Below are 25480 nucleotides of genomic sequence, written 5' to 3' on the forward strand. Positions count from 1 at the left end.
CATGATCTTTGTTTTCTGAATGTTGAGCTTTAAGCCAACTTCTTCACTCTGCTTTTTCACTTTCATCAAGAGGCTCTTTAGTTCTTCTTCACTTTCTGCCATAAGGGTTAGGAGCCAGAAAAAAAAATTACAGATTATTTTGTTCAATGTAGTTCCATTACATTTCATTCCTACCGGGTTGAAAAGAAAGAAGAAAACAAACCAGTGTCCACCAACACTGTTACAGGGTCAGAAACCAACCCCCTCAAACCATGTTCAGAAGAACCAAGCATCATGTGGTCCTATTCCAAGTAAAATAAATTATTGATTTAAATTTAGTTGAAAATCACCAAAGCTTAGAAACTAAATTTAAATGTATGTTTTTATATTACAGAAAAAATCAAGTTTGAAAGACCAGGACCATATGAATAGGAAGATTGGGGCAGAAAGGACCATTGGACCAAAGGTAATTGAATGTTTATCTAGAACATCCTCCTGCCTTCTGGCAACAACCCATGTCGTTCCACACTAGAGTAAATCTCTTCTTTCTATGAAGACTTGAGAAAAGAATTCCATAAGCTCTCTCTTTTTTTGTTGAGGTATATTTGTTGTACAATGTTATATAAGGTTCAGGTGTATGACAGTGATTTTCAAAGGTTATATTCATTTATAGTTAGTAGAAAATATTTACTATATTCCTCATGTTGTACAGTATGTCCTTATAGCTTATTGATTTTATACATAGTATTGATATTTTATACATCTTAATCTCCTATCCCTATATTACACCTCCTCATTTCTGTCTGCTCACTAGTAACCACTAGTTTGCTCTCTATATCTGTGAGTCTATTTTTCTTTTGTTATAGTCACCAGTTTGTTGTGTTCAGATTCTACATATAAGTGATATCATACAGTATTTCTTTTTGTCTGACTTATTTCACTTAGCATAATACTCTTCATATCCTTCCATGTTGTTACAAATGGAAAAATTTCATTCTTTTTTATGTCTGAGTGGTATTCCATATATGGTAGTACTCCACAACTTCTTTATCCATTCATCTGTTGACGGATATATAGGCTGCTTCCATATCTTGGCAATTGTAAATAGTGCTGCTATGAACATTGGGATATATGTATCTTTTCAAATTAGTGTTTCTGGGGCGCATATATATATTTATTTATTTATTTATTTATTTATTTATTTATTTATAGGAGTGAATTGAGTATCATATGGTATGGTGGCTCAGATGGTAAAGAAACTGCCTGTGTTGCAGGAGACACAGTTTCAATCCCTGGGTTGGGAAGATCACCTGGAGAAGGGTAGAGCTACCTACCCACTCTAGTATTCATGGCTGGAGAATTCCATGGACAGAGGAGGCTGGTGGGCTACAGTCCGTGGGGTTGCAAAGAGTTGGAGACAACTGAGCGACTGACACTTCATGCTAGTTCTATTTTTAGTTTTTTGAGAACTCTCCATACTGTTTTTCATAGTGGCTGCACCAATTTACACTCCCACCAACAATGCAGGAGGGTTTTCTTTTCTCCACATCCTCACCAGTATTTGTCATTTACATTTTTAATGATAGCCATTCTGACATGTGTGGACAATATCTCACTGTGGTTTTGATTTGCATTCCTCTGATGATTAATGATGTTGAGTATCTTCTCATGACCATAAGCTCTCTTGATCGTTTATTCCACTGGGATCCACTCATAATCCCAAACTTCTGTTTCAGCATGTTGTTGTTCAGTCACTCAGCTGCTGCTGCTGCTAAATCGCTTCAGTTGTGTCCAACTCTCTGCGACCCCATAGACGGCCTCCTACCAGGCTCCTCTGTCCCTGGGATTCTCCAGGCAAGAACACTGGAGTGGGTTGCCATTTCCTTCTCCAGTGCATGAAAGTGAAAAGTGAAAGTGAAGTCGCTCAGTCATGCAGTCATGTCCAACTCCTTGTGACCCCATGGATTGTAGCCCACCAGGCCTCAATATGTTATCAGCTTTCTGATTTCCTTACTATCTTATTTTTCAGCCTACCTATTGAATTTTGAATTTCAGTAATCTAAAATTTTAAAAAAAATCTGGCTCACTTATTTCAAAGTGATTTTTGTCAAGGATAAATTTTAGTTTATATTTATGTAAAGGGGTTCATATTTTTAAAAAACACATTTTTTGTCCTGTTGGTAAAAGTGATGTAATATTCATGCCTATGTAAAATATCACATATTTGTAGAATTTAAAAATTATAAGTCCTATTAAAAATCCTTTGATGGCTAAAATAAAAGATAAAAATTTACTTCATAATTAATAAGATTTTAATAGTTGTTTTTTCAAAATTAAAAGATTTTTCTTTTTGGCTTAAAATTTATTTCATAAACCATAATGTGAAAAATATGTTTAGTTTTAAATATAAAAATATTTAAGAAAATATAGAGAATAACTAGTAGCTTATTTAAAAAACAATAGCAAAAGATGCAAAGGTTAGTTTTTTATGTATAGCAGATGCTACAGATAAAATGCTTTATTTTATCCAGTAAATTTTCCCAATGCTTTTCTGCTGAGGTTTCCTCCCTGGAAGCCGGCAGCCTTTGTTATGTGGGTTTCACCTGGAGATCAGGACAAAGATATTGGATATTCATGTTTTCTGAAGACACTATACAAATTAATCCATAAGATATAAAAGGTGAGGGAGAATGCTCCTAAGAAACTCTTTTATCCTTATACAATTACCAAATGCACATATTTATTTATCATATTAGGGAGCTGTCATCGTAAAAGGATGAAGATAAAATAAGCAAGTAAGTTTTAGTAAAATTTAACCTTTTATTAGGATCACTGAGGTCAAAGGTATAATGAAAGGTGGTGCTTTGGGTGTGGTGGTGATTTAGTTGCTAAGTTGTGTCTCACTCTTGGGATCCCATAGACTATAGCCCACCTAGCTTCTCTGTCAATGGGATTCCCCAGGCAAGAATACAGAGTGGGCTACATATTTCCTTCTCCAGAGGGTCTTCCAGACCCAGGGACCAAACCTGTGTCTCCTGCGTTGCAAGTGAATTCTTTACTGCTGAGTTACCAGGGATGCTTTGAGAAGTCAGAAAAAATCTGATAAACATGATAGGCTGAAAAACTAAATATATTTTTACTGTTTTGCCCAAGGCTGCTACTTCATTATTTATTCAGTTTGGCCATGAGTTTAGTTCTTCATGAGTTTAGTTCTTCATTCAACAATAAGTTACTGAGTACCTACTTTTCTTTAAACACTATTCCACCAAGTGACAAAGACGAAAAGAACAGAGCCCCTGCTCTAGAAGGAGGCAGTGTTGATGCAAGGGTTTCATAAGACTCACCTAGTAGTTTTGCTTCCAAGGAAATGCCTCAACCCCATCCCCAGAGACTGGGATTCAGGAAGCATGGAGCCACAGAAGAGAGGGTACAGGTATCCTCCTAGCACGGGCTGGCCTGCGTCTGGGGTTTGGGTCTGAATTTTTGCTCTAAATTCAGACTAGCCATTTATTAGAAAGAATAAAATGTGTCTAGACAAGATGAAAGGAACAGACCAAGAAAGAAAGCACATAAGATAGAGGAAAAAATGATCAGGAAATGCAGAGGGTGTTCCACAGAAAGAGAGAGGCAGTGGAACTTTCCTCAGAAAAGCTGAGAAGTCCCGAGGAGAAGTGAGCCTGCTGTCCGCCAACCCAGCCCCTCCGCGAGCCCCTCCGCGAGTGAGAAACAATCAGACAAGACAGGGGTTCCGTCTGAGCAGTTCTGCTTTATTGCTACAAACTCTTAATTTATATAGGCAAGCAAGGTTGTTCCGCAAGAGACCTCCCATAATCGCGCCAATCACATTAAAGGTCAAATTAGAATATGCCATAGTTACACCAATCACGTTAAAGGTCAATGCCATAGTTACACCAATCATGTTAAAGGTCAAACTAGAATATGCATATTAGGTAAAGTCGTCATGACCTGAACAGGAGTCTATAGTAACCACATACTGTCCACGTGTATGGAAGTCAAGAGAGCTAATCAAAAACTTTAATAGAGACCACGCCCCTATCTCTTCCACCGGACGCCATCTTGGTTTCCAACCGTTAAAGCTAGCCACCTTTTTTTAAGGTTTCCCACGTAGGGCCCCACAAGGAAGTGAAGGTGAGGGGCAGAAGGAAAGGAAAATGAATGTGAAGTAACTGAGTGGGTCTCGAAAGAGAAAAGAAAGTGTACCATTGGGGTGACACACAAACACCAGGCTCTTTCCACGCAGGAAGTCTCCTTACACCTGAAGAAGTGGAGTTCCAGACTTAACAGAGCAGGAAACCATGACAGTCCCTAACTATGAGGCACCCGCGCTTGTCCCTGCTCCTAGAAGAAGGCGCATCCTTGGGTTATGGATTGCTGTGGCAGCCACCCTTGTATTCTGGGGAAGAGGGGCTCTAGCAGTGTGCACTTGAGGGACTTTAAAGAGCCTCAGAGGTTCACACATTCAGTCACTACCCCCTACTTTGGATAATTCATGTCAGATACAGTCATGCATTTTCAAGACTTGTGGGTGCCATGGGCTAAGCCAAGGGGACTCAGAGTTGCACTCCTACCAGGCACTCTGTGCCCATCAGTCTCCCTCTCACCTGTTCTCTTCCCTCTCACCTTTCAGCCATTCTGCCCAACATGGCTCCTGGTTCTCAGTTCACCTGCCTTGGGCCTCAGCTTGGACTTGAATTTCTCCTCATCTGGGGCTGCTAAGAGGTCACTGTTCTCTGTGTCCCTTGGCCCAGTCCCAGACTCCCCTGTTCACCCATTGGTGAACAGCACTCTGACAGTTCAGAGCCATACTTGGGCCTTAAGAGGATGTACTAGACGTTGTGAGGAAAGCTACAGCCTCTGGGGCCAAGACCCCTGACTGCTCCTGTCTCATCCATAATGCCCCAAGAGAGAAAGCTGCTTCCCTGTATGCCTCCCATACCCAAATAGTAGCAGTACACTAGACTCTCCCACCTGCCTGGTCTGAGGATAAGGTGGAGAAATGGAGACTGTTCCTGGTCTGCACCTAACAGATGATGCCAAGAAATAGCTCCCAGCTGCTGGTGGATAATAGTGAAAGAGCCTGCCTCTGCTCTTCAAGAAGTAGGAGAAGCCAGCCTAGCCAAGCAACATGAACCGGCAGTCCCGATGCTTCCGCTGGCTCAGTGGTTCTTGATCACTTGCCCCTGTTTACCTTGGCTCCACGTCAGGGCTATACTCTCCTGGAGGTGGTAAACAAGATCATTTTCACGAAAACCACACGTTAGGAGCCCGAGAAGTGATTCAGGCCGCTTTCCTCGGAAGTGTACTATCTTTTAATAGGATTTTGATCGTTTATGAACTCCTCTGACAGCCCATCAAGAATGTAAGGCTGGCTTATTCCATCTTATTTTCTGAAGCAATTTGTTGTGTTCTTTGCAGGGGAGGGCACAATTTTCTTCTTATAGATAGGAAAGGAATGTTAGCTTGGCGGAGGGGAAGGTATTGAAAGAACTTTCTAACGATAAGAGACTTACAAGAATGGAATGACAATTTCTTAGGTAAGCCACAGAAGAAAGTATCAGGAATTAGGTAGAATTGAAAGCACAATACGAAACAGTTTTTTTTTTTTTTTTTAAGAGAAGCATTTGCTAGACACATTTTAACAGGTGAAACTGAGAAATCAAAATGGGTCATCGAATTGACCAAACATCTCAAGCTCTGTAATTTGATACACTATAAAGGCTAGATTATTTATGCATAAGCAACACACCTCTTTTCGCTAGCTTGGAGACACATTTATCTTACTATTCTAGCCATAACAATTGATGACTACTTGCCCAGACCGTTGAAGTCTGCAGTCTCTTTCCTAGGATTCCTCGCCTCACATATCCCTGCTAAGGCACTGGGAACTGACAGGATGCATTCCATAGAGACTACACTTATGGTGACTTCCCAAAACTCTCCAGGAACAACGGGAGGTAATTTTATGCAAATAAAAGTTCCATCCTAGTGAATTTCCAGGAACAGAGGGAATTTGTTACCACACTTATCTGATATATTCAACTCTAGGAACTGAAACTTTCAGCAACCTCAATTGGAAATTCCTTTTCTAAAAATAATAATAAAAGCAATTCTTATGATTCTCCCTTAAATACCACACAGTAAGTTATGGTTACTGTCCACTGTGAATTCAGGTTAGCGTGGGGAAACAGAACACAGATGAGATACCTATATGCCTTTCTTTTATAAAGAAATAACAGAAAGAGATGGACATTTCTAAGTGTTCATTCATTCATTTAGAGAATATTTGCTTATGTATTTATTTGGCTTCTTCAGGTCTTAGCTGCAGTGTGTGGGATCTGTAGTTACGGCATGTGAACTCTTAGTTGTGGCATGTAGGATCTAGTTCTCTGATCAGGGATTGAACCCACATCCCCTGCATTGGGCGCAGTCTTAGCCACTGGACCTCCAAGGAAGTTCCTCTAAGTGTACATTATTTTTCTGTGTGTGATGACAAGTTCTAGCTCAGGCTTTCAATTTTCAGAAAAGCATTGACATACATTCACTCAAATAAAATTACGTTCTTATCCAAGACATTTGTGAAAATACAGATCTTAATTAGGCTGCAGAGGTCCTCTGAACAATTATCTAGAAATGAAAGAAATGAAACTTGAATACTGATTTGGTAAGATTTTAAACAGAAAAGTTTTAGAATTATACATATAGTATCTGTTTGTTATAGAAACACTGGAATATATGGGAAAATAGAAATAAGGAAATACCAATAATTCTACCACCCAGAGATTATCACTTGTTATTTTGGTGTCTTTCTTTCCAGTTTATTTTTGTAATAATTAAAAAAAATGCTGTGATTGTATGATATCTTAATTTTCCTATGTTACTTGAAATGAGAATATTTTCCTATAAATCATTAACAAAGGTTTGTAAATATTGTTTTGATGATCACAAAATAGTCTTATTGTTGAGCTGGTAGAGACCTTTTTGCTTTCTGAGCTTAGTAACAAGCCAGTTTAGTAGAGGTTGATGTAGAAGTAGTTTTCTCAGAACCAAAGGCTCTTCTATAGTGTGATCTGACTTACCATATCATTAGTAAGTGACTGGACCATTCAGAAACAAGTTAAAGGCATGAGTAAATCATATGGTTTCCCTCCTATCTGAGATGGAATGTCAGCTGGAAGCCTTGGTTCTTGCCTTTTTTAGGCCAGTGAAGATTCTCATTAGTCTTGGAAGAACCTCCAGTGACAGGATTGCTGAGTGGTTCAGTCATAACTACAATTGGCCAATCCGTCAACTTCACCTAGTGGACAAACCAAATGCCTTTCCTGACATCCCCAGACTCTAGCTTAGATGTTGCATGTGCAGTAAGCAAATAGTTCAGACCCTGCTCTTGTGGCATTAGCAACCTAGCTGAGATTGTTAGTCAAAATTTATTTGGAAGTTTCTGTGCAGGGTTACATCTTTGAAGTGTCTCATCAATCAGTAAGCATGTGGTATAACAGAATGGATTATAAAGTGATATTCTAGTTTTTCAAAATGAAACAAATGAGGAAAAGTCTATTCAGTTATTTAGCCTATGTGCATGGAGCAAACATTTTGTAAGCCCTTGGGTTGTATATTTGGCTGATTCTGCAATCAGGAAAGAGGTCACTACCTAGAATATATGTCAATTATAGTCAAGATGAGTCATGTCCCTTCTAGAACTGAAGAAGTCCAAGAGTAAAAACTTGCCCCTAAATGCCTGGTAAACTACCCTGAAATATAGTGTAATATCAGGGACTTAAAGTTAGTCTTGGAAGCTAGAAGACTGGACATTTGACTAAATAAATGTCATTTCTCCAACCTTGGAAAAATCTCTCATTTAGGAGCAGTTGATGACCCTCAGGCAAATAACAATAAGTAAATTTGTTTAAAGTATACTGCACACAACATATTTTTCACAGAGCTTTTAATCAGAAGATTGTATACTAGGCATTAATTCTATATTTAGCATAATCAGATAATGGAGCTCTTATAGCTTAAAAAAAGCCATTTATTTCAGAATAAACAATTCATCCATCTTAAAAGAGATACTCTAAATGAATTTCATGATAGCACAAAATAATACACATTTGTTATCCTAATCTGAAGAACATAACTGTCACTTCTGGTGAGTTATTCTTGAATGAGCAATAAGGTCAGTGGCTTAACAAAGAGAAGAAACAGAGAAGGGGAAACAGAGAGAGGCCAGATGTATATTTATATACCAACACCTGCTACTGAGAAATTCCGAAGACCTCATTCCATGCATGCTGTACTAAAAGCAGCCATTTTATCACATGCACATTTGAATTGTTGGTGCATTAGATAATACTCTTTTTCCATTTGCTTTCCACACTTTAAGATTTCTGAGAGTGTGGAGTGTCACTAATTATGGTGCCTGAACACGTGGTAATTCCGTCAGCCACAGGAAAGGGCAAATTTGCTTTATTCAGTTATTGGTATTGCCACAGGGCAAAACTGACTCATCACTACACAGGAATTTAACACTTTCCATTGCACTCATTACCCTGATTATATATAAATAAAGACATGAATGTTTTCTAAGTTTCCACAAATATCTTTTTGACTACAGATTCTCATTTTATTTCTTTGCTTGATGCACACATTAAAATAAAACAGATCAGGACAAAAGGTAAATAATTAGCATCACAATTAAACTAGTTCTTTAACTAAATATGCAAAGGTGTTAATTGCCCATTTACAAAACCTTACTAAACTGAGCTCAAATGTATGTGACTACAGATGTAGCCATATATATATATTGCTTGTTTATTTTTAAGATTGGATTTTGAAGGAAAAGTTAGGATTCCACATATTAGGTACACAAAACTTACAAACAAAATAGTGCTTGATAGTTAAAGCTGAAAGAGTAGGTTTTGAACCTGTTACTTTGGATGACATGTTATAGGAAAAGGATGCCTTTCATAGTGAGAAACAGTTGCTCAGTTAGTGTTGCCAATGAGTCATTGAAAAAGAAACCCAAGACTGTGTTTAAGAAATCAACACTAGTACTAGCTTTTGCATTTTATACTTTGTAGTATTCATTGATGGAGAAGGAAATGGCAACCCACTCCAGTGTTCTTGCCTGGAGAATCCTGGGGACAGAGGAGCCTGGTGGGCTGCTGTCTATGGGATCGCACAGAGTTGGACGCAACTGAAGCGACTTAGCAGCAGCAGCAGCAGTATTCATTGGGGTATTCATTCATTTCTTAATTACAAAATGTATGAATGGCCTTGTTCTCTGGAATGAGAGATTACCAAAAGTCAAGACCAGTAAAGTAAATTTGCTCTAAAACCATAAGCCTAAAAATAGAAATTTCTATTAGACTCTCTTTTCAGAATGGTGAGGAGTTAAACTAACAGTTCTAGTTCTGGGACACTAGAGAAAAGTATAAGAATTTGCCAAGGGAAAACACTAATTTAAAAGCATGTATGTATATGCATTCAGCTAAGAAGATCCGTGGGCTTCCCTGATGGCTCAGTGGTAAATAATCCGCCTGCAGTACAGGAGATGTGGGTTCAAGATCTGGAGTAGGGAAGATCTGGAGTAGGAAATGGCAACCCGCTCCAGTATTTTGCCTGGAAAATCCCATGGATAGAGAAGCCAGGCAGGCTACAGTCCATAGGGTTGAAAAGAGTCAGACACAACTGAGCATACACACACACAAGACAATCCCTAGAACAAGAAAAAATGTTAAGATTTTCATAAGGATTTCATTTCTATTATGCTTGCCCTGTTGCTAGAGTTAACATTGGCTAGGATGAACATCTGTTACATTGCAATCATTTTAGGACTTTCATTCCAAATTGTGGCTGTAAAACAACTTTCATATAAATGAGACATTGAAAAATCAGTTTGTAATACAAAATAACATCTGAGGCAGAAGTTGAATTTTGTAAGTGATTAGAACACTGAACTGTTTAGTTAAGTGTACCTGGAACTTTGTCCTTCCAGTTTTGCTTGAAATCAATTTTAAAAAGGTTAATGAAATGATGGACTAGAAGTGGTGAGGGCTTTTTGTATGAAGATAGAAGCCACCTGGGATAAAGTGGGAAGAATTCTATCTTTATAAATAATGGCAATAGCTGAACTGTGAAAACAAAATGATTTTTTATGAAAAAAAGAAGCACCCATTCTATTCTGCTCAAAAAAATTTCTACTTCTTGATGACTATAAATAAATCAGCTGTCTAGATATTAATATAATACTACTGGAAAACTATTTTATTCAAATCTAGTGATCAAGAAATATCTGATGAACCCAATAAAGTAACTTCAAATTCCACTTTCTGAAGTTTTTAATGTCTCCCCCTGAGAAAAGTTATCAGACTTAGGGGAACTTTGGGAAACTATAATGTGAGGGAACTTAGGAGTAGATAGCCTTACTTCTGAAACCTGCAGGAACTACTAGGATGGAACAAAGTTCATAGCCACTTAGGGATATCCCATATCAGCTTTACCTTGTGACTATGGAAGAGAAATATAATTAAGAAAAAAAATCAAACACATATAAAATCCCGAGGGACATCTTAAATCCTTCCTTAACACAAATACTTTGTTTTATCAGGCAAATCTGTGTAAACAATCTACCTGGATTTTGGCATGGTATTTTGCAAAGTCTCTTACAGCAACATAATGGACAGAAGAGAGAAATGTAGACTGCTTTACAGTACAGCTGTGTGGATGCTTAGGTGGTCCAGTGAGAAGGGAGACCCTGAGTGTACGTGAGGGGTCATGCATAGGACAACAGTAAATGGAATGAAAACACAGGAGATATTTTTGATCAAATTTTAGATAATCAATTTGCTGGTGTGAATATATTAGAAACAGAATTCATATTCAGAAGAATGCTGAAAGGTGGATTAATAGATCAAATTAATGAGACTGAACTTTGAAGGAAGAAAAAAATACAATACAAAGCATAATAACCCTTTCTGATCTTCAGTGAAACACTTCAAGTATTTTTTCCCCCTCATGTTATTGTTTTACCTCAAGGGATAATCTTATCTAATTAGTGTTCATTTAGTACCTAGAAGTCAATAACTGGAATTAAAAGAATCCCTAGATTCATTTCCAGAGTATACGATCAAAGAAAACTAAGAGAGGAACTTGAGAATTACTCCTCCTGGCAAATGAAGTTTTATCGCAGGTAACTCATCCACCGCAAGCTCATATCCCTTAGCCCTTGACAGATTAAATGTTTATTGCCTAAAACTGAAAACAAAACAAAAACTTTAAAGGAAGAGCGTGACACTCGCTTTTCAGCCCCAACATTTTGCAAGGTTTGGTGACTTTCTAAGCTTTGAAATATGAACAAAATGTAAAGACTAACATTCTCTCAGTGTGATGAGGCTAGCTAGAATCCCTACTGAGGGGCAGTGGCTAATGGAAATACATCAAGAAGTGGCAGAGGAAGCTGAGGTGGTGGGTGGGTGGAGGGTGGGAAGATGGCTTGCGCTTTGCTTTGTGCTGTGCTTTGAGGGTGGGGGTCTGAATTCACACTCTAAGAAACTCTATGGTTTCTGTGGGTATAAACAGCAGTTTAGGATCATGATACCCAAAAGGGGAGGTGGCCTTAGTCTCACAGGAAACATCTTACTGTCTGACACAGGCTTCTGTCTGATAGTTGGGACAAGCTAGCAGAGGCATTTTCAGTGGAAAGTACTATCTGCCTTCTAGTGTTTGCAGCAGAAGTTGGGCAATTTGTGGGGAAAGTCAATTCTATGGATAAAAGAGTCTCCGTCTCAGCGGAGAGAGTGAATTACATTCCAGAAACAAAGGAAACTTCTTCACAATCAGGATTGCACATGGAGCAGGGGAGAAAAGTGGGCGTGAGGCTCCTGGGGACCACAATAGTGTGTCAAATGCCAGGCCAGGCAAATCAGCCTTAAAAACAACCAACCTATTTGAGGGAGTGGGGCTCTGGATCATAATCTAGCTTTGGTTTGGATAGTGCTGGACACAAATTATTTTTGAATCGTGAGTACAACTGAAAATAAAGTAATTAAAATAAATAGCACAACCACCAACTAGTTTTTTTTATTATAGCAATATTATAAAAATAAATATTAAAATATAATTAGGGATAGCATAAAATTAGGGATTAGGAGCCTAGACTCTGAAGTCCCTAGGTTCAAATCCCAGGTCTACCTAGCTGTGTGACTTTGGGTGAGTGAGTTAATTTCTCTGTGCCTCTAATAGTATCTCTCTCCAAGTATTAAATGGGTTGATACTTGTCAAGCACTTGGAGCCACACCTGGAAAACCATGAATGCTATTTAAGCTTTTGCGAAGTGAAATGAACATTCAGATTGACGATAGCAATATAAAAGCCTATCCCAACATATAAATGGGCAAAAACTATCAACAATCACACAACTGATGATTCACTGATTAAGTACAGGAAAATACTCAACATTAGCAGTAATCAATGAAACGCATCTTAGAAAAAACAAGGTGCCATTATAGCAGTATCACCATTGCAGAAAGGACGGAATGGGTGTCTTTCTCTATTCCTTCACAAAACATTTACTCTTTATGTCAGGTCCACTTGTAGGTATTGGTAATAGAAAAATTAAGACCTCATCCTCATCCTTCCTTTGAAAATCTCACCATCTAGGTGAGAGACAAAGATGTAGATAGACTTCCGTTTATGAAACAATGTGATGAGTTGTATATCTTACACAGACACTGGCTATTGGAATGCACAGGTTGAGGTTATTAATTCTACCTGGAGGAAAAGCGGAGGGTTGGAAAGGTAAGGTGGAGTAAGGTTATAAAAGATGCTTGCATGGTACTGCTAGGGAATTTGGCATAAGGTATAAAAGGATAGTCACTGCTCTTCATTTTCTAATTAAGAGGCTAAACCTTATACTTACAATGCATGTCTGCTAGGGAATTTGGCATAAAGTATAAAAGGATAGTCACTGCTCTTCATTTTCTAATTAAGAGACTAAACCTTATACTTACAACTCTTGGAGACCCCATGGACTGTAGTCTGCCGGGCTCCTCTGTCTATAGGATTATCCCAAGCAAGAACACTGGAGTGGGTTGCCATTTCCTCCTCCAGGGGATCTTCTGGACCCAAGGATGTCTCCTGCATTGTCAGGCAGAGTTTTTTTTTTTAACCACTGAGCCACCTGGGAAGCCCCAATATCTATAATTTACATCCATTAATTTGAGGTAAACAAAGATATCCTTATATGCTTACAGGGCAGTCCTTGGGATTGTCATTCCTGCAGAGTCAGGGGACGCCTACCGTATGCATCTCCTTTTTGTTTTTGGCTACATTGCTTGGCGTGCAGAACTTCCCCAACCAGGGATCAAACCCTCTGCCCCTGCAGTAGAAATGCAGAGTCTTAACCACTGGACTGCCAGAGAAGTCCTAACCTTCCATTTTGAAAGCAGTTTGGCAGTAGTACTATAGATTCGTAGAGGAGTTCATCTAACCTTATAATCTTGGGAAATAAGTAGGATTATTTATAATAATAATATTGGAAATGTTTAATGACATCATGGTATATTAATTTGATGGAAAATTTACAGAAGATTTAAATAGGATGAAAAATTTGGAATTCATGCAGAAATATGGAAAAGTACTTATGACATAATGTAAAGTGAAATGACAAAGTGGTACATATAATTGGAGTATTACTAAGTGTAAGAAAAGATATAAGGGAAAATTTTAAATGATTGATTTGATATGCTTAGATTAGTGGAATTGTGGCTATTTAAGTATTTTTCTGATTCTGTTTTTCTTTTTTATTTTCTTTTGGCCATACTGTAAACCCTGCGGAATCTTAGTTCCCCAACCAGGGGTGAACCCGCGCTCCCTATAGTGGAAGTGCAGAGTCTTAACTGCTGGACAGTCAAGGAGTTAATTTTAGTGCAAAAGAAAACAAGGAGAATTTCTTCATACAGGTCTAAAAAGGAGACCAGCTTGGCAACTTATCAAATAAAAAAGTCCAGAGATTTTAGCTATAAACTGAAAATAAAATAAGAATTTGATATCCCTCCCCTCCCCCCAAAACAAATTCCATGTTAAGAATTTATAGGATAGGATTTATACTTAGTTTTCACTGATTAGACTGTCTGAAACTTACTCTGTTCTGGAAGACTCACTGTAAGAAGGACATAAGCAAATTGGACTATACCCAGATAAGAAAGGGTGAGAGAATGGAATTGAAGAATGTGCCAAAACCTTAAGGCAGAAAGAGGAAGGCAATGTGGAGATAGGTAGATGTTACAGTTTTGTTCAAAAATGTTAACTGCTGTCTCAAAAAAGACAGGATAGACTTCTTTATGTACGTCCAGGCATTCCTTTGAATAGTCACTTTCAAAGGCTTCACCTTGGGCTTCCCTGGCCTACAATGTGGGAGAACCGGTTCCATCTTTTGGTCAGGAAGATCCCCTGGAGAAGGGAATGGCTATTCACTCCAGTGTTCTTGCCTGGAGAATTCCATGGACAGAGGAGCCTGGTGGCCTACAGTCCATGGGGTTGCAAAGAGTAGGACACAAATGAGTCACATTAATACTATTCAGAACAAAATTGTCAGCCATGAAAGATGATAAATGCCTTGGAATTAGATTGACTAGCTAGATGATGTATACAGTCTGATGGGGATATTACCAAAGAGGTGAGAGTTTGGATTGTTATTCCAATCCTGGAAGTTAATAACTCAAATTGTCCTCTGAAGAAATCCACAACTTGGCACACTTTCCTGAACATGGAGAACATACTTGCTTTAAAAAAAAAAAAAAAAAAAAAACTGGGCTGCTAAGGTTAGAAACAAGAAAGGGCTGGGAAAGATGTTAGAATGACAGTTGAAATAAAGTTAATATTTAAGGATGAAAGGGGTGGCTTGAAAAAAGTACTACAATCAAATCCTTTAGTAATGAAAAGTTGGATGAAAAGTAGAAAGCTTGTGTTATAGTAGCTATTCCAATCACTGGTGTTTTGCAATAAGGGACAGTTTTATTAAATTTCATTCCATTAAAAATTAAATCCATTTAAATCCCCAGAAGGAATGTTGAAGGAACATTGCAGAACCTAGAGCAATAGCTATGGACTCACATATTTTCTGGTTTTTGAGAATGAAAGATACACTTAAAATGTATTTTAAAGTGGATTCTTTTTACTCTTGAAGAGCTGGTTTCTGAACTGGGAATTATTTGTGGTTGATTATTAAAAACTTAGTCTCGAAAATATTATAGCACATGTACTGTTCTTTCCTTCAACGATTTTCACAGGATAGCATTCATTTCTTTGAAGTAATAACATAAACAGAGTCAAAGATTCAGATTATTATTGTAATAATTCAAGGCATTTTGTTTTAATGAAGAATTTGTGGCAAATTACAAAGACATGATTTAGTCAAAGGAATGTTCTAAATCTTGGTTTGTCTTCTCATGACCTTTGAAAGCGTTGCACAGTGTAATCAACAAACAACAACCAATATTTCAGAAGTTTCTTCTTATAATAACTCATGTTAATCTATTGGATCTTAGAACTTTTGTTTTAATGTGGAATTTTAAGTATAAATGTTGATATCTATTGTTAAAGTTATTAAAAAGTGTGTAGAAATACTATGTTCAATTCTTTAATTAGAGTAATGGGATTATGTTGTAAACTAGTCTAGTTAAAAATGCCTGATTCAAACTATTTTATCTTGTGAAAAACTGATCTTATGGTTCCAAAAGAGATGACCCAAGTAGCATACATTTCATTTCACAACAATTTGGCTTTGTCCTGCCTATCTTATGAGACTTTGTTTTGATTTTTTTGTTGTTGTTGTTATTGTTGTCATCAAGAATCTTGGAAATCTTGAAACTTTGATTCAGTTTAGAATCACTATTTGGAGAAAAAATATTATATATGTATACATATATGTCAAATATATACATATATTATTTATCATTAGTTTAAAAATTATTCCATTTTGTAAACATTTTATGGGCAAATTTCAGAACAAATGATTTCTTTTTTTAAATCCACTTTTCCATGCTGAGTGGTAGACCAAGTGACATTTCTTTTGAAGATAGCAGACATGATGTAAGTAAATTAAAATGAAAAGACTTAATTACGTCTAAACACGACATGTTAGCACCCAAAAATATTTGGAAGCTCCCATTGCTAAATAAACAGTCAAATTTAAATGGATTAAATATGAGCATAATGGCATATTTATTTATTAGATTGCTACACTTCCCCCCACCCCAGGCCAGCTAATTATCATTCAGAACAAATATTTTATAATCAACAAAGTGCAACAGAGGGGAAGTAGAACTTGACAATTATGAGAAAAAATTCTTTTTTCCAGAGACTTATAAGCAGTTGTCCTTAATATGCACAAATACACACACACTCACACCCACACACGCCTTCTATCAGCAACAACTGCTGCTCTAGCCTATAGACTAATTCTGTTCTTGGCTTATGGCCATGCATTTCTGGCCTTGGGCCTTGACATTGTGCTTGAAAAAGAAAACAGATGATTGTAGGAAGCTAGTCCAAGAAGATGTAGACCTAAATTATCAGAATAGCCAGCAATTCTCGGGAGAAAAATGGACGCATGTCCTTACAGAGACTGAAGCACTGCTCATAGCATCCTTTCACAGCAAAAAATAAATACAAGTGGCATTAACTGATGGAAGAGACCTTGTAGGGAATGAGGAGAAATATCACCTAAGTCTGAATCTTCCTGCATCCTGCATAGATTATAAGAATCTGAAGTTAGCAATGTTGATCAAGAACTGAGTGCTATAGGGTTAACTATTCCAGAAGGCATTAGAATATGAACATTTAATGAGAGATAGAAACAAACAAAAAAAGACCTGGCCAAATGAAAACTCACACTCTTCCTGTTCTTGGTTGGAAAGTCTAATAAGGCATCAATACTTCCCAAATTAATTTAAAAGTTTAGCATGTCTAAAGAATCTCAGTGGTATTGGAGGAATTTACCTCAAACATTAATATAGAAATAGAGCTGACATATGATAGAACTCAGAGAAGGTAATGACACCCCACTCCAGTACTCTTGCCTGGAAAATCCTATGGACAGAGGAGCCTGGTAGGCTGCAGTCCATGGGGTCACTGAGGGTCGGACACGACTGAGTGGCTTCACTTTCATTTTTCCCTTTCATGCATTGGAGAAGGAAATGGCAACCCACTCCAGTGTTCTTGCCTGGAGAATCCCAAGCATGGGAGAGCCTGGTGGGCTGCCATCTATGGGGTCGCACAGAGTCAGACACGACTGAAGTGCTTAGCAGCAGCATGATAGAACTATGTCCTCATCAGTTAATTCTATCATCATCGTGTAGTGACTACACTAGACAATAACGATGATAGAATTAACTTATGGGACATATTTCCTTATCCCATCCATTTCAAACATAAAAATTCTAGATAAACATGTAATGCAAAAAGCAAGAGTGAGAAGAAAATGAAAACTGAAGAACTTTGTATTCAAAATGAGTCTGCAAACCAAAATGCTACCATACATGAGAAAATTTAATTTCAGAAATATGGCCAAACTCCTACTAAGTGTGTTAAGAAATTTGATCTCAGAAAGCCATTTAACAAAATCAACAATGGGACATAGTTTGACCTCACATTAAAACAGCATTGTGTATCAGTTGAAAAAAACTTTAAAATAAATACATGTAGAATGCTCTAAAAGCTAAATGCAGCAATCTGAATAACAACAAAAACCACCAATATATGAAAAGGCAAAAATTAAAAAATTAAATGGACAAGAGAAAATAAATGTCCAGTAATTATGAAAATAAAGAATAGAGCCTTTCTAAATTATAAAAGTATTAATAACAGAGTTAAGAACAGAGGCATGGAATCCAGGAAACAATTGTTAAGCTCACAAAATTATAAAATGATGAAATAATGAAAAAGTAGACTATTAGAAATATTTACATATATAAACATTTAAGAGTAACCACCAAAAAGATACAAATTCAACCTATAGCTTCCAAATCAGCAGAGGAGGGAAAAGGGGCTTATGAGGAATATCAATTCAAAAAGAAAAAAAAAAGTAAATAAAAAGAATGATAAAAAGAAAGCCCCAAATAAGATGTATAAATTCAAATATATCAACTGGGGCTTACCTGGTGTCTCAGAGGGTAAAGCATTTGTCTGCCTGCCTGCAATGTGGGAGACCTGGGTTCAATAGTTTAAAAACAAATACCAAGAGATTAAGCTCATAAATGAAAAGAATTATCTAATTTGTTCTTAAATCCAGCAATATACTATATTCAATAGACACAATTTAAACAAAACTATGTAGAAAAGTTGAAAATCAAAGGATGAAGAAAGATGCACACACTATTGCTACTTTAATAGCAATATCAACATTACATATGATGAACCAAAGTATTAATAGAACTCAAGAGGCACGGCATAACAATACAAAGAAAAATCCATCAAGAACACAGGTCATAAACTTGTATTTAACCACATAGCCATGAAATGCATAAAAAGAAACTAAAACATAATGAGCAAATTTGACAAGTCCACAATCAGAGTGATTTAACACAGCTTTCCAAAATTTATGTATCAAGCAGACATAAAATTAGTCAGAATATGGAAGATATTAATGAGGTGATAATATGTTTAATTTACTGGATGTATAGAGAGAATTCTGTACCTTCCAATCAAACAAACCCACATTGAACCTTTACAAAAACTGACTCTTTACAAGGCAAAAAGAAATTCCAGTAAATTACAAAAAAAAAATCACTGTAACATCCATCAGATCCTCTCACCATAACAAAATATTCAGTTCAGTCGCTCAGTTGTGTCCGACTCTGCATCCCCATGGACTGCAGCACGCCAGGCTTCCCTGTCCATCACCAACTCCCGGAGTTTACTCAAACTCATGTTCATCGCGTCGGTGATGCCATCCAACCATCTCATTCATCCTCTGTCGTCCCCTTCTCCTCCTGCCTTCAATCTTTCTCAGCGTCAGGGTCTTTTGTAGTGAGTCATTTCTTCACATCAGGTGGCCAAAGTATTGGAGTTTCAGCTTCAGCATCAGTCCTTCCAATGAACATTCAGGACTGATTTCCTTTAGGATTGACTGGTTGGATCTCCTTGCAGTCCAAGGGACTCTCAAGAGTCTTCTCCAACACCACAGTTCAAAAGCATCAGTTCTTCAGCACTCAGCTTTCTTTATAGTCCAACTCTCACATCCATACATGACTACTGGAAAAACCATAGCATTGACTAGACAGAACTTTGTTGGCAAAGTAATGTCTCTGCTTTTTAATATGCTGTCTAGGTCAATCATAGCTTTCCTTCCAAGGAGCAAGGATCTTTTTTATTTCATTGCTGCACTCACCATCTGCAGTGATTTTGGAGCCCCCCCAAAATAAAGTTTCTGACTGTTTCCATTGTTTCCCCATCTATTTGCCATGAAGTGATGGGATCAGATGCCATGGTCTTAGTTTTCTGAATGTTGAGTTTTAAGCCAACATTTTCACTTTCCTCTTTCACTTTCATCAAGAGGCTCTTTAGTTCCTCTTCATTTTCTGCCATAAGGGTGGTGTCATCTGCATATCTGAGGTTATTGATATTTCTCCCAGCAATCTTGATTCCAGCTTGTGCTTCATCCAGCCCAGCATTTCACATGATGTACTCTGCATATAAGTTAAATAAGCAGGGTGACAATATGCAGCCTTGACATACTCCTTTCCCAATTTGGAACCAGTCTGTTGTTCCATGTCCAGTTCTAACTGTTGCTTCTTGACCTGCATACAGATTTCTCAGGAGGCAGGTCCGGTGGTCTGGTATTCCCACCTCTTTAAGAATTTTCCATAGTTTGTATAGAATTTTAGAAATTAATAGTTAAAAAGCTAAGATGTTGAAAATATAGGAAAATATATAGAAACACTTAGAAAAGCAGCAGGAAAAGTGTTGCCAGTCATGTATGTGAACCTACTGTAAAGTCACAATAATAAAAGGAGTGTTTACCACTGAAGAATATATAGCTCAGATTTGATGACAGCACAATATTTGTTATATGTTATAAAATTACATGTGTCACGTTTATATATGTTAATGTGTGTGTTTGTGTTATATAACAATTGAGTAGAAAAGAAAAGATTCAGTAAATTGTATTGAAACAAGTGGTTCATAATTTGGAAAAATTCCTTTATATTCTCATCTCATACTAACACCAAAATCAATCCCAGATAGACTAAACAGTTGAATCTAAAAGTCAAGATAGAAGACCACTAGACAATAATAGAAATAAAATTTCTTTCTCTGAGCAGGAGAATATTTTCTAAGCCTAGAAGCAAACAAAAGATATAGTAAAGATCAATTTGGCTATATAAAATTTTGCTTTAAAAAGTCTCTAAAAAAGTTAGTAAAATGGATTCAAATAAAGACAACAGCTATAACTATCACATACAAACCCTATGAGAAAAATGCCATGAGATAGATAAATGAGCATTGAAAAAATGAATTATCTCCTGAAGAAAACAATATAAATATAGTAAAGAATTGGTCCTCAGTTTGGCAGTCTGTATCAAGATTTTTGTAATGTTTCTATGCCAGAGTATGAACAAAATTTTATTCATGATGATTTTCACCTCTTTATTTGAAAAGTAAAAATTGCCAATAATTTAGTGTTCAATAATGAAGGAATAGTTAGGTAAGTTATGGTGTCCAATAAAATATGATGTGATAGAGTATAATTATATGAAGTTTTTATTATATTCCAGGTTATAACATAATAATATGCTTTGTCTTAATTTAAAATAAATCATCACACCAACCTATAAATACAGTATCATTTTAACTACTTTAAAAAGTTGGAAGAAAATACATAAATATGTTAACTGTATTTTTCTCAAGCTAGAACTGTGGGTAATTTCTAGTCTTTGAAATATTCTCCTGTATTCTCCAGGTAGAGCATATATTACCTTTAATTAAAAAATAATTTAAAAATAGGGATCTGCACATGGCTGCTGCTGCTGCTAAGTCGCTTCAGTCGTGTCTGACTCTGTGCGACCCCATAGACAGCAGCCCACCAGGCTCCCCCGTCCCTGGGATTCTCCAGGCAAGAACACTGGAGTGGGTTCCCATTTCCTTCTCCAATGCATGCAAGTGAAAAGTGAAAGTGAAGTCGGTCAGTCATGTCCAACTCTTCACAACCCCATGGACTGCAGCCCACCAGGCTCCTCCATCCATGGGATTTGCCAGGCAAGAGTACTGGAAGTAGGGTGCCATTACCTTCTCTGGCACATGGCTAGAGGTAAGATATTGTAATAAACCAGGTAGAAATGTCAAGGATGGAAGGAGTAACAATTTTAGGAATCTTAGAAACTACTAAAAAGTTTGCCTAATGATAAAGAACTGCCTTTTAATATTTGTGTGACCTAGATCCGGCAAAACCAAAACAAAGCAACAAGCAAATAAACACAAATAGTATTTTAATTTAATTTAATGCAAATATTTACTGAGTAGTCTTTATGATGGTGCTTTGAAATATTAATGAACTGCAGTGTTACACTCTGAATTGTCAGGATTTCTTATTCAATCGTTAATAAATCTTTTATTAGGAGGTAAAACTGTTCTCTTATTAATGTGTACATTTTGATGTTATTGTTTCTCCAGGATCAATGAATTAATTGATCTGCAAATCTTTTTAAAAAATGATATTTATTTAATTAATTTTCCCTGCACTGAGTCTTTGTTGCTGCCCACGGGCTGTCTCTAGTTGCAGTGAGCAGGTGGCTACTCTCTTAGTTATAGAGTGCTGGCTTCTCATTGTGGTGGCTTCTCTTGTTACAAAGCATGGGCTCCAGGATGCACTGTCTCAACTGTTGCGTTGAGTGGGTTCAGGAGCTGTGTGGAATGGGCTTAGTTGCCCCTTGGCATGTGGGATCGTCCCCAACCAGGGATCAACCCCATATTCCCTGCATTGGCAGGTGGAGTTCTTCACCACTGGCCCACCAGAGAAGCCAGATCTGCAAATCTTTTCTGACACATTTTGTTTAGATACCTAGCTTCGCCCAGGATCACCTTTCTGGTACACATAGGGAATACTCTAGTGCTTCTCAGGCTTAACTGTGTATATGATTGACTTGGGGATCTTGTTAAACCTCCATGGATTCTGGCTCAGTAGGAAGAAAGCAGGGGCTGATAATCTACATTTCTATCTGACACTTATTTTTAGAGCAGGCATCTAGAGAACTCAGAGGTGCCCAGCAGCGATTCCTACAGAGGTGAGGGACCCAGGGTCAGTTATGCTGCAAAGGGCCATTTCTTCGGCCTCTCTCCACTGACACTTTGATCAACCTGAGTCCTTTGGCTGGAGGACAGAGGTAGGAAGAAACAACTGCCAGATGGTGACCATCAGTGTGGAAAAGATGGCTGAACAGTGGAGGCGGAGGAAGGGGAATTACATGCTGACATGAGTCTCTTTGCTGACTGAGTTCTATTTTATTGACATTGCATCCTTCTCCTGACTTCTCACCGGAACTAATTACATACGCCCGTCAGGCGGATGCGTGTCATGGCTTCAACCCCATGAAACTGTGAAATTACATTTAATAGTCCCACTCCTCCAGGGCCTGGGGACTGTTTTACCTACTGGACTCAAGCCAGGAAATGAAAGCGATAGAAAAACAGGCCTCCAGCACCCCCGCCTTTGAAGGCGCTCATACTCTGGTTGGGGCTACTCTGGTGGCTCAGATGGTAAGAATCTGCCTGCCATGTGGGAGACCGAGGATTGATCCCTACTTTGGGCAGATCCCCCGGATAAGTCAAGAGCAACCCACTCTAGTATTCTTGCCTGGAGAAATCCATGGATAGAGGAGCCTGGTGAGCTACAGTCTGTGGGGTTGCAATGAGTCGGACACGATTGAGTGACTAACACACATTCATACTCTGGTTGAGGAGGGAAAAAAAAAAAAGAGAGAGAGAGAGAGAGAAGAAGCAATAGGAGAATAGGAGAAGAATTTGGATACTTACTCTGAAGGACTGAGGACAAAATGCTAACCTTGCTTTGTTTGAAGAAAGTTTTGGGTTCAGCCGCTCAGTTGTGTCTGACTCTGCAACCCCATGGACTGCAGCACACCGGGCCTCCCTGTCCATCGCCAACTCCCAGAGTTTACTCAAACTCATGTCCATTGAGTCGGTGATGCTATCCAGCCATCTCATCCTCTGCCGTCCCCTTCTCCTCCTGCCTTCAATCTTTCCCAGCGTCAGGGTCTTTTCCAAGGAGTCAGTCCTTCCCATCAGGTGGCCAAAGTACTGGAGTTTCAGCTTCAGCATCAGTCCTTCCAATGACTATTCAGGACTGATTTCCTTTAGGATGGACTGGTTGGATCTCCTTGCAGTCCAAGGGACCCTCAAGAGTCTTCTCCAGCACCATGGTTCAAAAGCATCAGTTCTTTGGCACTGAATCTGACAATAATGTGGATCTTCTATTTTTACAACATTGATCGACTCAAACCATAGTATTTGGACTATTGATCAATGACACAAGCTCCAAATTTATAACACTAAACTACTTTTTGTTTTTACTTCAAGAGATATATTCAAGGAACAAACTTCCAGTTATGAAATAAATAAGCTATGGGGATATAATATACAGCATGGCAACCATAGTTGATAATACTGTATTGCATATTGAAAGCTGCTAAGAAAGCAAGTCTTAAAAGGTCTCATCCCAAGAAATAAACATTTCTGTAACTATGTCTGGTGATGGATGTTAACTAGACTTATTGTGATGATCATTTAAGACTATATACATATATTGAATCATTATGTTGTATAGCTGAAACTAATATAGTGTTGTATGTCAATTATACCTCAATTTAAAAAAATCACATGAAATAAATATATTTGATATAATTCTTATTGGCCACCACAGAAAAAAAAAAAGAATTTGATATGATAGTTGGTAAGTCAATCCGGGATTCCCTGTTGGCTCAGGCGGTAAAGACTGCCTGCAATGCAGGATACCTGGGTTTGATCCCTGGGTCAGGAAGATCTCCAGGAGAAGGAAATGGCTACCCACTCTAGTATGCTTGCCTGGGAAATCCCATGGACAGAAGGGCTTGGCACACTACAGTCCATGAGATCACAAAGAGTCGGACACGATTGAACGACTAAACCATCTCAAGGCAATCAAAAACGATGGAATAGAACTTCCCTGGCAGCTCAGTGGTTATGGCTCTGCTTCTATTGCTGCTGCTAAGTTGCTTCAGTCGTGTCCGACTCTGTGCATCCCCATAGACGGCAGCCCACCAGGCTCCCCTGTCCCTCGGATTCTCCAGGCAAGAACACTGGAGTGGGTTGCCATTTCCTTCTCCAATGCATGAAAGTGAAAAGTGAATGTGAAGTCACTCAGTCTTGTCCGACCCTTAGCAACCCCATGGACTGCAGCCCACCAGGCTCCCCATCCATGGGACTTTCCAGGCAAGAGCACTGGAGTGGAATGCCATTGCCTTCTCCATTGCAGCCGGTGTGAATTCGATCCCTGGTCAGAAAACACATACTGCATAATGCAGCGAAAAAAATTAAAAATCAAATAAACCCAGACTTATTCTTAAACAAACAAACAAAACAATGGAATAGCCTTCCTGTTCTTAAAACTGCTATTGAAAATACTCTTATTGGACATCGACCAGATAGCAAAAGTACACGGAGTAACTTTATAAGTGAAGTGAAGTCGCTCAGTTGTGTCAGACTCTTTGCAACCCCATGGTCTGTAGCCCACCAGGCTCCTCCATCCGTGAAATTTTCCAAGCAACAGTACTGGAGTAGGTTGCTATTTCCTTCTCCAGGGGATCTTCCTGACCCAGGGATCGAACCCGGGTCTCCCACATTGCAGGCAGACGCTTTACTGTCCGAGCCACCAAGACCTTATAAAGCCCAATGCATAGGAAACTGATTTCAAGTTAGCTCCCAGCATAGTTCTCATGTCATTAGATAACATCCACGCTCTGCCTAGCGGACCTTTTTGTTCTTTATGCTGCTCAGCTGGTTAATGGGAGCTATTTCAAGAAGGAAAAGCTTGCAAGTAACAGGGTGCTCAGTTTTGGGATGAGGCCAAACATGGAACACTCTCAAAAGAGAAAGAGATTCATGACTCTAAACAAGGGTTTTTAAATTGTCTACTAGATTTAATGGTAGTGGTCAGACCTTTTACATGATCAGGACAGAATTTGAATTACGGATTTATAGGATCCTGGTTTGGATTCAGGGAGAGAGGATAAAGCGAAAGAAGTTTCAGAACATTCTAGATCCCTAGAATTTAGCCAAACCTCATAAGCTCAGATTTTAATATCTAAATCAGAGCCTGGGTCAAACATACTTCAGTGAGACGCCATGAGTTCCCTTTTCTCTAGTCCCATTTCCCCTGCTGATATTAAATCTCTTTTCAAGTTATATCATTTCCCTCCAAAACCTTATTTCATGC

The sequence above is a fragment of the Oryx dammah genome, unplaced genomic scaffold (genome assembly GCF_014754425.2).
Source record: "Oryx dammah isolate SB20612 unplaced genomic scaffold, SCBI_Odam_1.1 HiC_scaffold_4, whole genome shotgun sequence".
NCBI classification, from domain to species: Eukaryota; Metazoa; Chordata; class Mammalia; order Artiodactyla; family Bovidae; genus Oryx; species Oryx dammah.